The sequence below is a fragment of the Papaver somniferum genome, chromosome 2 (assembly GCF_003573695.1).
Source record: "Papaver somniferum cultivar HN1 chromosome 2, ASM357369v1, whole genome shotgun sequence".
Lineage (NCBI taxonomy): Eukaryota > Viridiplantae > Streptophyta > Magnoliopsida > Ranunculales > Papaveraceae > Papaver > Papaver somniferum.
Window position 1 is genome coordinate 124,575,176 of NC_039359.1, and position 13,547 is coordinate 124,588,722.

Consider the following 13,547-nt stretch of genomic DNA (forward strand, 5'->3'; position numbering starts at 1 on the left):
TTGTAGCTCCTTGCTTCTTCACATCTTCAAGTCTTCGCAATACTTGTAATGTCTCATATCCTAATACTTTCAAGCTAACCTATACGAAGTTTAACTCTAGTACATAATCAAGAGACTCTTAACATGAGTTTTGATTCACTAAAATATGACAACCAAACTTGACATACCAACGCTTGGTGGGTTCAACCGAGCCATGCTCTAACATTCCCGAAGAACAACCTAGTATTATCAATCACCTCACAATAATCTTAATCGACGCAGCGAAAAAAGATGCGGAATCACAAACGATGAGACGAAGTGTTTGTGATTTCTTTTTTATCTTGCCTATCGGAGATATAAATCTCAAGCCAATTATTACAATTATACTCGTACGATAGAAACAACAAGATCAGATCACACAACTACGATAAAAGTAGTATCGGTCTGGCTTCACAATCCCAATGAAGTCTTTTAAGTCGTTAACCTGGTTTTAGAGAAGAAAACCCAAGGTTAAAGGAGAATCGACTCTAGATTACACCACTAATATCACACGTAAGGTGTGGGGATTAGGTTTCCCAGTTGTTAGAGTTCTCCCTTATATAGTCTTTCAAATCAGGGTTTGCAATCAATGTTTGCTTGGTAACAAAGCATTCAATATTCACTGTTAAATGAAAACCTGATTAGATTCAAGCTAATATTTCTCAACCGTTGGATCGAAAACTTAGCTTGTTACACACAAATGAAATGTCCAATTTTGGGTTTACGAACCGTTCCCAAACATTAACATTTGTTGGTTCAACAATAGTTAACCAAATGATTATCCATATGATTACTTTCATATCAACCATATTCTTCTTCACCAAAACTAGTTCAAATGACTCAAATGAACTAGTTAGAGAGTTGTTCAATTGCTTAGATCTTATGTAACTACACAAGACACAATCGAAGCAAAAACAGTTTGATTCACATGAATCGGTTCATGGACTTTATAGCCACGATTTGCAAAAGCATTCCTTAGTTTATATAAACATGAGTTTAAGAACAACTGGTTTTAAATATAACCAACTCAAGTTCGCGGACTTAAGCTCACGGAAGGAGTTCACAAACTCCAGTAGAAATTCTCGGGTCGAGAACTTCCGCCAGTTCGCGGATTGAGTTCGCGGACTTGGCTCACGCCACATTCCGTTTCTATTGATCAACAAAGTTCGCAAACTTTGGTTCAAGGAATAAGGACTTATACATATATGTGTTTCCACAACAATGCTTATATCCTACCAATGGTTATGTAATCTAAACTCTCATTTCAATCATTGAAACATTCTCAGAGGACGTTATATAGCCGTTATTCACAGCTCATTTCTCGTCAGAGTAATTTCCAAAGTGATTGAAACATAACAGGACTTTCGTCACTAGCTAAAGATGAATTTGGAAAAGTGAAAACTTACCAACACATATTTCGAGAAATAGATAAGCGAGATAAACTCGGCTCGAAATAGGAAATGTGTATAATGAAGTCTATATATCAAAACGACTTTTGTCTTAAGAGTAGGAGATAGAGTAAATAGACTTTTGAGTGACAGATAAGTTCAAGTCTCCACATACCTTTTAGTCGATGAAGTTCCACAAGTTCCTTGAGTATTCCTTCGTCTTGTATGATGATTGCCATGGAGTTATTGAGCTCAACTACACTTTCTATCCTAGTCCGAGACCTTTAGCTATATAGGCTAGAAATCAAGACTTATAGTTTTGATCACTAACATTGACAAACATGCTTGAGATAGAAACACATGCGAGTTATACCGAGCAATGCTCTAACATTTATACTTCGTATTCTAATTCCTTAACACTATGTCTACTAGAGTATAATCATTCACAGCTTCGCAGTTATGTTTTCAATATATCACGACTTGAAATATACGCTCTGAATGAAACATTTCAAGTCAAAATATTACTAACCTCAAGAGGAAGGATGATGTCGTCGATGTAGCTTGTTACTTCTTCACATTCTTCAAGTCTTCGAGTAATATCTGTATGTCTCATTATCGTAATCTTTCTAGCCTAACCTATATGAAGTTGTCTCTAGTACATAATCAAGCGACTCTTAAATTGAGTATTTATTCACTAATATATGACAACCAAACTCGACATACCAACGCTTGGTGGGTTCAACCGAGCTATGCTGTAACACGTCTCCTTATGAACTTTGACTTAGCATGGAAAAATTTTGTATTCCTTTCTTGACTGTGAAGCACTTTATCTGTGGATTGTTGATAACTGATATCATCTTTAACTTCGTTCCAATATTGAAGTGTTTGTTTTAACTCTGTTAAACTGGCATGAGATGTGTGTCTGGTGAGCTTTGAGCTAATCTGAGTCTTTACTGAGTTTCATGTATTCGAGCATCTATATTACCAAAATACAATTTCTTCCATCTTCGAATACCTCTACGAACATTATTAAGATTCCCGAGTAAATTACAGATCTGGTGACCCACACTGATTCCCATCTCATTCCTTCTGAATCATAGACTTAAAAGTTTCATGTTTTGTCCAAGTTTCATACTGACGAAAAGGCTTAAATAAACTATCAGATTTAGGATTAGTTGACAATAAAATGGGAGCATGATCTGAACCTACTGGGACAACGTGATTAAGAATGACATTTGGGAAAAATGAAATCCATTGGTTGGAAGCTAAGGCTCTATCTAATCTTGATTGAACCAAATGAATGAATTTTCAATGATTTGACCAGGTAAATGAATGGCCAGTAAAGGAACTTCTTGAAGACCACAAATAGAAATAATATTCTAAATAATATATGGTGCTGAGTATTTATGAGTAGAGAAAGATTTCCTATCATAACATGATAAAGTAACGTGTAAGTCCCATATGATAATCCATGGTAAATACACATGCCTGCCCATATCAGCAAGAATCTGCCACTGATTAGTTCTTTCCTCGTGATAACAGGAGCTATACAAGAGGGAGGTTGTTAGAGCACTACTCGGTCGAACTCGCAAGCTTTGCTATCTCAAGCTTGTTTGTCAAGTTTAGTTGCCAAAACTATAAGTCTTGATTTCTAGTCTACTTATAACTAAGTCTTGGACTAGAATAGAAAGTGTAGTTGAGCTCTAGACTCCACGACGTTCATCATGCCAATACGAAGAACTACTCAAGGAACTGATGAAACTTCATCGACTAAAAAGTATGTGTAGACTTGAACTTATCTATCACTCAAAAAGTGTATCTACTCTATCTCATATCTTGAGACAAAAGTCATATTGCTATATAAACTTCGATTATACACATTTGCTATTTCGAGCCTAGTTTATCTCGTTTATCTTTTTCTCGAAATATGTGTTGGTAAGCTTTCGCTTTGGCCAAGTTCATCTTTACAAGTGACGAAAGTCTTGTTGATTATTTCAATATCTTGAAAATCGCTTTGATGAAAATAGTGTGTGAATAACCTATATTTAACATCCTCTAAGAATATTTCAATGATTGAAATGAGAGTTTAGAATATATAACCTTGAATGGATATAAACATTATATGTGAACTCATACTTGTGTAAGATGAATTTGAGAAGTCTCTTGGTCGAGAACGGGAACTCGATATTAAAATAATTGAATCCTTCTCCAACAATATTGAAAAACTTATTCAAGAAACTACTCTTCAGCGTGAAAAGATTTGTGTTCTTGAGAACATGGTTAAAGAAGACTCAATTAGAGAAAAACGTTTGATCGAGACACATTCATCTGACCTAAACAGACTTCATGTTGAAAAGGAGAAACTAGGTGCTTCCCTTATTCTAGCCCAAGAACAGTGCAAATCCTTGAAAAAGGAAAACTCTGTGTTAATGAGGAATTCTTCTGTACCAATGATCAATTCTCAGGCAGAATTACATTACATGAAGAGATGTTCTCCAAAGGAAGTTTCTGCTAAGAAGTGTTCATATAACTTGCAATCTTATAATAGGGCTATGAAGTCAAAACAGGCTCCTGTAAATGTTTCTCCTCCACGAACCTTTTCCTTCCGTGGGAAAATAATCACTATGTTCATCATTGTTTTGCTAGAAAGAAACAAATTTCTGATCTTCAAAATCTACTTCTTTTCACTGTCGATAGAGTAAATTAACTCTCTAATGACCACTACAATGGATTTCATCCCTGCAGAAAAACAAGATTCCCATAAGATGGATTTCAATGATCACTCATCTCGAAATCCCCACCGAAATTGTGTTTCTCCGAATGGTGCAAAAATACACATTCCCAACTTTTATGAGAATAAATCTGGTAAATTTAAGTCTAGACGGTGGAGACATGTCTCGTATAATTCTTTGGAGCCGATTTCTAGAGGTCCTAGACTTAATCCTCAGAAAAATACTTTGATGGATCACCTGGCAAGGTTATGTTGAATTCTTATGGAATAACAAATAACCGAAGAAAGATAAGAAATACCAGGTTCAAACCTTCAGATAGGATTTACAACCCATCTCTCAATACTTATAGTGAGATTACACTTGACTGCCTAATCATAGGCATTCTTATTCTTGTATCTAACTTGAGAGATGCAAGAATGACTTTTGATAGATACTCAAGTCTACTGTAGTCGTCCATCTGTATTTTGTTTGACTATGTTGTTTGTTGTGAAACTAGAGTCTCCTGACTCCTTGTTGCTTTGTACCTCACTTTTATGCTCTGATTAACCTTTTAATTATTGAGTCATGATGAAGTGGGATATATGAAAACATAGGTATTTTATTCTTCTTGAAACTCTTCTGTTTTGTTATTTTCAACCAGTCCACGAACGTCCGTGTCTCTCTTGGGAGTTTAGGGTTTCCACAACAAGGGTTTCACTCTCTTGCTTGAAAACATATATATATATATATACCTTATACTGTTTTACCTTCTCTAATAATAATAATAATAAAAGGGATATGGAAAACTCCTCAAGACCTCAAGAAGTTGTGAATCTTGAGATGGAAGAAGACTCTAAATGATGCGACTCTGTTCAAGAACTTGTTTTGAAAAGGATGATGGAAAGGAAAGAGTACAACTCCTAGATTGGAGAATCTGTCAAGGATTTAATTCTTTTTCAGAATGACTCTAGGGTCGAGTTTGCAAATCTTCAACTGCAAATAAATCAGCTTATTGATGGACATGCCAAAATCCTTGATAATCAAAGCATCTTGTTCAGGAATCAGAAGAAACTCATCATGGACTGTGTCAAAGCTAGGCATCTTGCCCGCATTGTTGATCGAAAAGTTAATGTTCTAACTCATGAACATGGAATTTCTACGGTTAATAAAATCAAGGACATCAATGATACCTTTTATGATGGACCCTTTCAATGGTATGGAGTTATCAAAGAAACTTGATTTTATCTTTTTGTCTAGGATAACTTCTTATGAGAATTTTATTCTTATGTTTTTAAGAAGAATAACTAGAGTTTGGAATAACCATTATTGTGATTACACATAGCTATGTCCAACGATTTTCATCTTCAATGTTTTTAGATTTATTTGTTTAAATTCTAAAGTTTGTTTGAAAGATGATTTTGCAGTATTAATCTTTATGGTTTTATATATTGCAATTTGTTATGGGATATGTGTGTTTGCGTCCGTGAACTGTGATTGTCCCATACGTGGTCAAAAGTTAAGTCCGTCATATGTCGATATGCAAGTATTGATAAAAGAATGAATGAACTTTTGACAAACAAAAGTTAAGCCTTTTATGTCGTTATGAAAATATTGACGAAAGAAAGGATGAGCTTTTGTTTACAAAGATAAAGTCTATTGTATGTCATTGTGCAAATAGTGATGAAAGATAGAATGAATCTTTGTTTATTCCGCAGTATTGATCTTCCATGATCCATATTTTATGTATATACTGTGTGGCTCTATAAGTTCTCTTATGTTGAGCATTTCCGGTTAAATTAATCATGGGTTCTCTTGTAGTTAATTTAATTGAGTATTTTGGATACAAAATCATATTCTTATATGATTTGTTATTATCCAAAGAAATCCTTCTTTTCTTGTGAAAGTAAGGTCGCTCTTGTTGTTCTTTCGGGAATGACATTTTCTGGGGAAGAGTTCTTAATTGAACTTGTGATTAATTGCCAAATCTTTATGGGGAGTGCGGCTGTGGAATATTATAGGGGTTATCTTGTATCTTTATAAACTCCTTGACGAACACATTTAGTTTCGGCTATATGATTGCATCTAAAAAGTTGATATATTCTTTTTTTTGGTCATGAAGTGTCTCTATGGAAATTTCATTAGGATCCCACTAGTTTTCGTACCTTTGCCAATTTTATTAACAAAAGGGGGGAGAATTAATCTGTAGTTCACACTACAAGTACATATGGTTTTCGGATCATTATGTAAGGGGGAGTGATTTTCATGTCGAGATGAAGTATTGACTAAGAGGGAGTGATACACATCACCATATTATTGTTGTCAAAGTTGTGATACAATTGAACATTGATGATGTGTAATAATACTATGACACTGTGTAACAATGATTTAGAGCTTTTGTTTTCTCATTGTTATAGCTACGGATCTTCAACAACGATGATGGTGCATTGGATATCTTTGGAATCATTGGAGTACTTGGAAGTGACGAAGATTTCGAGTGATGTTGAAGAACCAAGGAGATCATGCATGTGGAAGAGAAGCTGCAAAGTTTATTTATTTTGTATTCCATATGTATTGATAGTTTTTTCACTAAAATTGACAAAGGGGGAGATTGTTACAGCACTGCTCGGTCGAACTCGCAAGTGTTGCTATCTCAAGCTTGTCAAGTTTAGTTTCCAAAACTATAAGTCTTGATTTCTAGTCTACTTATAGCTAAGTCTCGGACTATGATAGAAAGTGTAGTTGAGCTCTAGACTCCACGACGTTCATCATGCAAATACGAAGAACTACTCAAGGAACTGGTGGAACTTCATCGACTAAAAAGTATGTGGAGACTTGAACTTATCTATCACTCAAAAAGTTTATATACTTTATCTCATGTCTTGAGACAAAAGTCGTATTGCTATATAGACTTCGATTATACACATTTGCTATTTCGAGCCGAGTTTATCTCGCTTATATTTTTCTTGAAATATGTGTTGGTAAGGTTTCGCTTTGGCCAAGTTCATCTTTACAAGTGATGAAAGTCATGTTGATTATTTCAATATCTTGAATACCGCTTTGATGAAAAATAATGTGTGAATAACCTCTATTTAACATCCTCTAAGAATGTTTCAATGATTGAAATGAGAGTTTAGAATATATAACCTTGAATGGATATAAGCATTGTATGTGAACTCATACTTGTGTAAGTCCAAAATCCTTGAACAAAAGTATGCGTACTTTGCTGCTCAGGATAACCGGAACTAAAGTCCAATACCTGTATGCGTATTGCCGGAAGTTCACGTCCCGTGAATTTCTGCTGGAGTTTGTGAACTCAATACAAACTCAATCCGGGTACTTAAGTATGCGTACCGGTATGCATACTTTAGTGCGTTATTTTCTAAAAACGGTTTATTTGTGAACTAAGACATATATAAACTAAGGAATGCATATTTGCAAACCGTGGCTATTATGTTCATGAATCGATTCAAGTGAATGAAAACCGTTTTTGCTTCGATTGTGTCTTGTATACTTCTATGAGATCTAAGCAATTGAACAACTCTCTAACTAGGTATTTTGAGTCATTTGAACTAGTTATGGTGAAAATGAATATGGTTGATATGAAAGTGCTCATATGGATAACCATTTGGTTAATTACTCTTGAACCAACTAGGTGTACACGTTTAGGTACGGTTACACAAACCTAAATGAACATGCATTTCATTTGTGTATAACAAGCTAAGTTCGATCTAACGGGTGAAAGATATCAGCTTGAATCTAATCAGGTTTTCATCTAGCGGTGAATATTGAATGCTTTTCTACCAAGGTAACTTAGATTGCAAACCCTGATTTGGAGACTATATAAAGGAGAACTCTAATAACTGGGAAACCTAATCCCCACACCTCCTGTGTGATACTAGTTGTATAAGCTAGAGTCGATTCTCCATTAACCTTAGGTTTCTACCGAGACCCTGTAGGTTAACGACTTGAAGACTTCATTGGGATTGTGAATCTAGACCCTATTATTTTCTCTGTAGTTGCGTGATCTGATCTTGCTATTTCTATCGTATTTGTGTACAATTGTAAGATTGGCTTGAGATTAATTTCTCTGATAGGCAAGATAGAAAAGTAGTCACAAACATCTTGGTCTCATCATTTGTGATTCCACAATATCTTGTTTCGCTAGTCGATTAAGATTATTGTGAGGTGATTGATATTTCTAGGCTGTTCTTCAGGAATATAAGTCCGATATATCAATTGGTTCCTGTTCACCTTGATTTATCAAAAGACAGAACAAAACTCGTAGGTATTTCTGTGGGAGACAGATTTATCTATTCCTGTAGACTTTTTTGTGTGATACGTAATTATTTATTAAAGTCTTCGACTTTGGGTCGTAGCAACTCTTAGTTGTGGGTGAGATCATCTAAGGGAATCAAGTGCGTAGTATCCTGCTGGGATCAGAGACGTAAGGAGCGCAACTGTACCTTGGATCAGTGTGAGATTGATTGGGGTTCAACTACAGTCCAGACCGAAGTTAGTTTGTAGTAGGCTAGTGTCTGTAGCGGCTTAGTACAATGTGTGTTCAATCTGGACTAGGTCCCGAGGTTTTCTGCATTTGCGGTTTCCTCTTTAACAAAACTTCTGATGTCTGTGTTATTTCTTTTCCGCATTATATTTTGTTATATAATTGAAATATCACAGGTTGTGCGTTGAATCGATCAATTGGTAAATCCGACCTTTGGTTGTTGATTGAAATTGATTGATCCTTGAACATTGGTCTTTGGTACCGTTAAAGTTAATTTCTCTTGTATTCAATTAGACTCGCAGATTTCTATTTGCTTGGGTAAGTATTGAATCCAGAAATTGAGATATAACTCCTTAATATACTTTTTATTAAGATTGAATCTGACTGTCTAGTTGATTATCTTAAAAGTATATTGGAGTTAGTCCATACATATTGCTAAGCGAATTATTGGGTGAGGTTGTTGTACCCCCACTTTTTCACACCACAAATTCGGCTAACTGACCATTTTTTGATACTGGGTTGCATCTTGATGTGAGGATACCTAATCACTCTTTGGGTATTATCATGTTCCTCTAAATTGATTTTTTTAATTCTTTCTATGAGATCAGGCACTTCACCTATATATTTTCTAGTTGACATTATGAGAGAAAACGAAAGTAAATAGAAGAACCATAGGTGGTGTATAGAAAACCTATAAAATTCTCTATTTAAGAGAAATTGCAAGAGTACCCATTGCTACGTGTTGAGTTCTTCAGATATTTCTTGCCACTTCTCCCTAAGTTTTCAGCATGAGGTAGCAATTTTTTGGTTTTTATACCTCGAGAATATAATAGATTCTTTCCGAATAAAGAAATTAAACATCTTTTAGGATACATGTGTAAATTGTCCTTAGCTATATCGATTAGTACACCATTCATCCGTATCTCCATGAGAAACTTTAGTCGAAAAACCTTTATATAAGGTACAACATTTGGAACTGGGAACCTTTAACAAAGCATAAGATTAATCCACCTAGCAATAACTTCTAGACATGCCATAACAAACTGAAAACTTAAATTAGGTCAAAAACCACTAGACTCGGGAAGAAAGATAAGTTCATATTAAACCATGATAGGGACTAAGCAGAAGACAAATCGAATGCAAATTCAAAGATTAGAATAAAGATCTACAAGTGAAATCGAAGAGAATTAAACTCAGTTGACCGATTCGATCACCAAGTCAATCGTCGATTTAATCGCCAGAAGGGTCTAGATTAGTTCGGGTCACTATTGGTATGTTTCCCTTATCTAAATCGGTCTGATATCTTTTTTGATGGGAAAATTAGGCTTAACAGACCGTGCCATGGGCATTATAAACTAAGCCATGAACCCGCATTAGATAAAAGTTTGTTTTTTTTTTGGTCGAGAAGCCTTTTGGGATTCCGAGATAAGCCATGATGGACTTCCAAGATAAGCTATGCTAGGCTTTCACAATATGCCATACTTGGGCTTCATATGGAAGGAAAGACATCTACCCGTCTCCTAGAGTGGTTATATAGGTCTAGTCACCGAGTAGTAGCAAGAATTTGTTTGCCGGTTCATTGTTTCACACCGGAAAGATTAGGGGTGCACATATCCTACTCATATCTGCCAATCATATCTTACCCGCCAGTGTTTTAACCGTATCCTATCGTACCAACTATTTGGCGGGTAGGGTAACGGGTAAAGATTTTCTTAACCGCCGTTAGATGGATAGGGTGACGGGTAAAGTTCGAAATTATCCTACCCTACCCGCCTACTCGCCTATTTATCTAACAGCCTATTGTGAATATGGATGAAGTGTCGGCTACCATTAAGCAAAGTAGATGTTGTTAGTTTCCGGTTCTGATTGCTGTACATAATTTTTCTGTCACTGTTTTGCATTTTACATAATTTTTCTGTCACTGTCTTAAGTGTTTCAGTTTCGGCCATTTTTTAATTTTCCTTGGAAGCTCACACTTGTTTCCAAAATCAACCATCTCTAAGCCTGTAGGTAATGCTTCCAGCATCGTGCAATTGTTGCATTCTAACATGCTTAAATTTTCGATGCAAGTGATCGAATCAGGCAACCCCTGCAGTTCTTGTGGATGAAATATTAAGGAACATCAAATATTGTAAAGACCCCAAATTTGCATGCAAAGCTTCAAATTGAGAACAACCATTGAGATCGAGTGTTTGCAGATTAATGAGCCCAACAATAGAGTCAGGTAGCATTTTGATATCCGAAAACGAGAGATCCAAATGTCTTAGATTTTTCAACGACCCAATGCTTTCAAGAATTTTACTAACGCCAATGCATCAATGAAGCACCAGCGTCTGGAGATAGTAAAGCTTGTGGATGGATATAGAAAAAAAAAAAACAACGATTATACCCGTCACCCAATCCTACCCGACCCGCCAATTAATGGGTCGGGTAGGATCTTACCCGTTTAGTGGCGGGTAAAAAATTTCTTACCCGCCAGTCAGCGGGTAGGGTGGCGAAATAGACCATATCCTACCCACCCTACCCATTGTGCAGACCTAGGAAAGATCGAGTACAAAAGAGGATACTCTTACAATAATTATCTCGAATTTTTTTGATTGCACAATAACAAGTACATAAGAAATATATATCAAACAAACACTCAAATACCGTAAGAAATCGAAGGACTTATTACACAGCAGAGTAATTTCATTGTTACTCCTTAATAAGATGATACAAAATGGCAATACTAGATACAATATTCATATGTTGGGGACCTTGGTCATGTCCTCCACTTTACCCGCCAACCTTAATCTCAACTACATCTTGCCCACCGGCCTCAACCTCCAGATCGATCAGCTGCATAATGATGCTCACCGGTCACACCCTCAATCTCGTACGCACCGGCCTCACGGTCTTCAACCTCGTGCCCGCCAACATCAAGCTCAACCTCACGATATCCATCACTACTTGTACCCAATTTTTTTTCTTCTGACACTGACAATAACGAGAGTCATATGTTTTCAGTGATTAAAGTTGCATAAGTTGCATATAAAGTGTATTAAGAGAGCATAAAATAAAAATAAAATGTCAATTGCATAAAAACTTACGTGCTTTTTCAGGCAAGTCCTTAACAGCCAAGACCTCAGAAGAGATGAGAAGAACAACAGCAAAAACAAGTCCCAACAAAATGAATTTCCTGAAATTCGCACCCATTTCAAAGTTTCTGCGTACTAGTGCCCTGAAATTTTATCAAGGACACTGCCAAAATAGTAATTCACTAATTAAGCTCACTCAACAAGAGAAGAATGAGCAAAGTTGTGTGATATTAGGCTCAATTTATAGGGCAAAGTAGAAGAAAATTCAACTTCCAAGTGCTGCAAATGATGTCGCCAAGGGCAATCAGTGAACGTTCAATGGTTACGACCCCACCGAGGATTACGGAGTGTCGGATGGGAGTAATGTACGGTACGTAGTCCAAAAAAAGTATTGTCTTTTCTTATCGAGCTTATCTCAACATGTGCTTAAAAAATATTGAAACGCCACGCCTTCCGGTATATGTAGTGGCGTTTTTCTTGATGCAGATAAATTTCGACTTCCTTGCTAGAAAATCACCAACGGGTAAATGAGCATCTTTTGCCACTAAGTTGGAGTTTCGAAGGAACTATATTGTTGGGGCTGCACCCCATGCGTTTTTGGGGCTAGCTAAAAGGACAAATAGGGGTTATGAAATAGTAAAGTACATAATCCTTTATCTACTATTTTCAATAATGGCTAATTTGCCCCTTATTAGATTAGTGTTAGGGTGATTAACTAAATTAATCACAATTAGTGTGTGGACTAGGATTAGCCGTTACATTTTGTAGTAGAATAATAGGGGGAAAAGGGAGAGGCATAGAAGAGAAAGATTTCCATCGATTAGCTTATTACATAGGTAAAATATCTTTTATATACATATAAAGAGAGATCCTTAGGCTTCTAGTTGGGCCGCACACTCATGCACCGTAGGCCCTACAACACTCACCCTTGTGTGGTCCAATAGATTTCCGATTGTAGTGCTTCACGTATAGTGCTTCGAGCGTAGGTCTCCAAATGTCGTTCTCTTCTTGATGACTTGTGCAGAAATCAATCGCCTCATTAAGACTTTGACAAGAAAAAACCCAGTGGGATAAAACCTTGGTAAAACTCTTCACATGTAGTACTTCACATGTTGTCACGTATTTTACATGTACAGTCGAACCTCGATAAATGAATGCTCTCGGGACAACGAAAAAATATTCGTTTAGCGGTGTTGTTTATTTATCGATAAATGAATAAAATGTTCATTTATTGATAAACGAATATTTATTCATTTAGACAATATTTTCTCAATTAAGAAGTTAAATTGTATAGGAGAAAATGTACAAGTATACCAGAAAATGGCAATTAGAAAAAGAAATCCAAAGATTAATTGGTGTTATTTGTAATTTACGTTATAGAAATGTGATCTTTTGAACTATCCTAAGGGCAACTCCTATGGAGTAAAAATATATTCATATCTTTCTGATCATCCGCTTTTTATGGATAAAAAATGCCATTATGGACATAATTTAAGTCCATACCTTTCTGAACTCCATATGGTACTCCACTGATCTACGGAGTAGGTTGTGGAGTAGTCCATCCGGTCACTAGATGACCGGATATATCATCCGGACATTAAGTGTTCGGATACATCCTGTTTTTATATTCTTTTTTGTCATCCGGTCCCCTAGTGACCTGATGGAGTTATTTGCTTTATCAATACGGTCATCAAGTGAACGGATGAGTATTTTTTTATTAAGTTCATACTGCTTAAACTGCTTTATCAAGTCATCGAGTCGATGCATTATACAACTTATACACGTAGCCATATGGCTCAAGAAAGACAAAAATGGTGGAACTTATAAACTACAGAACTTAATAAGCATG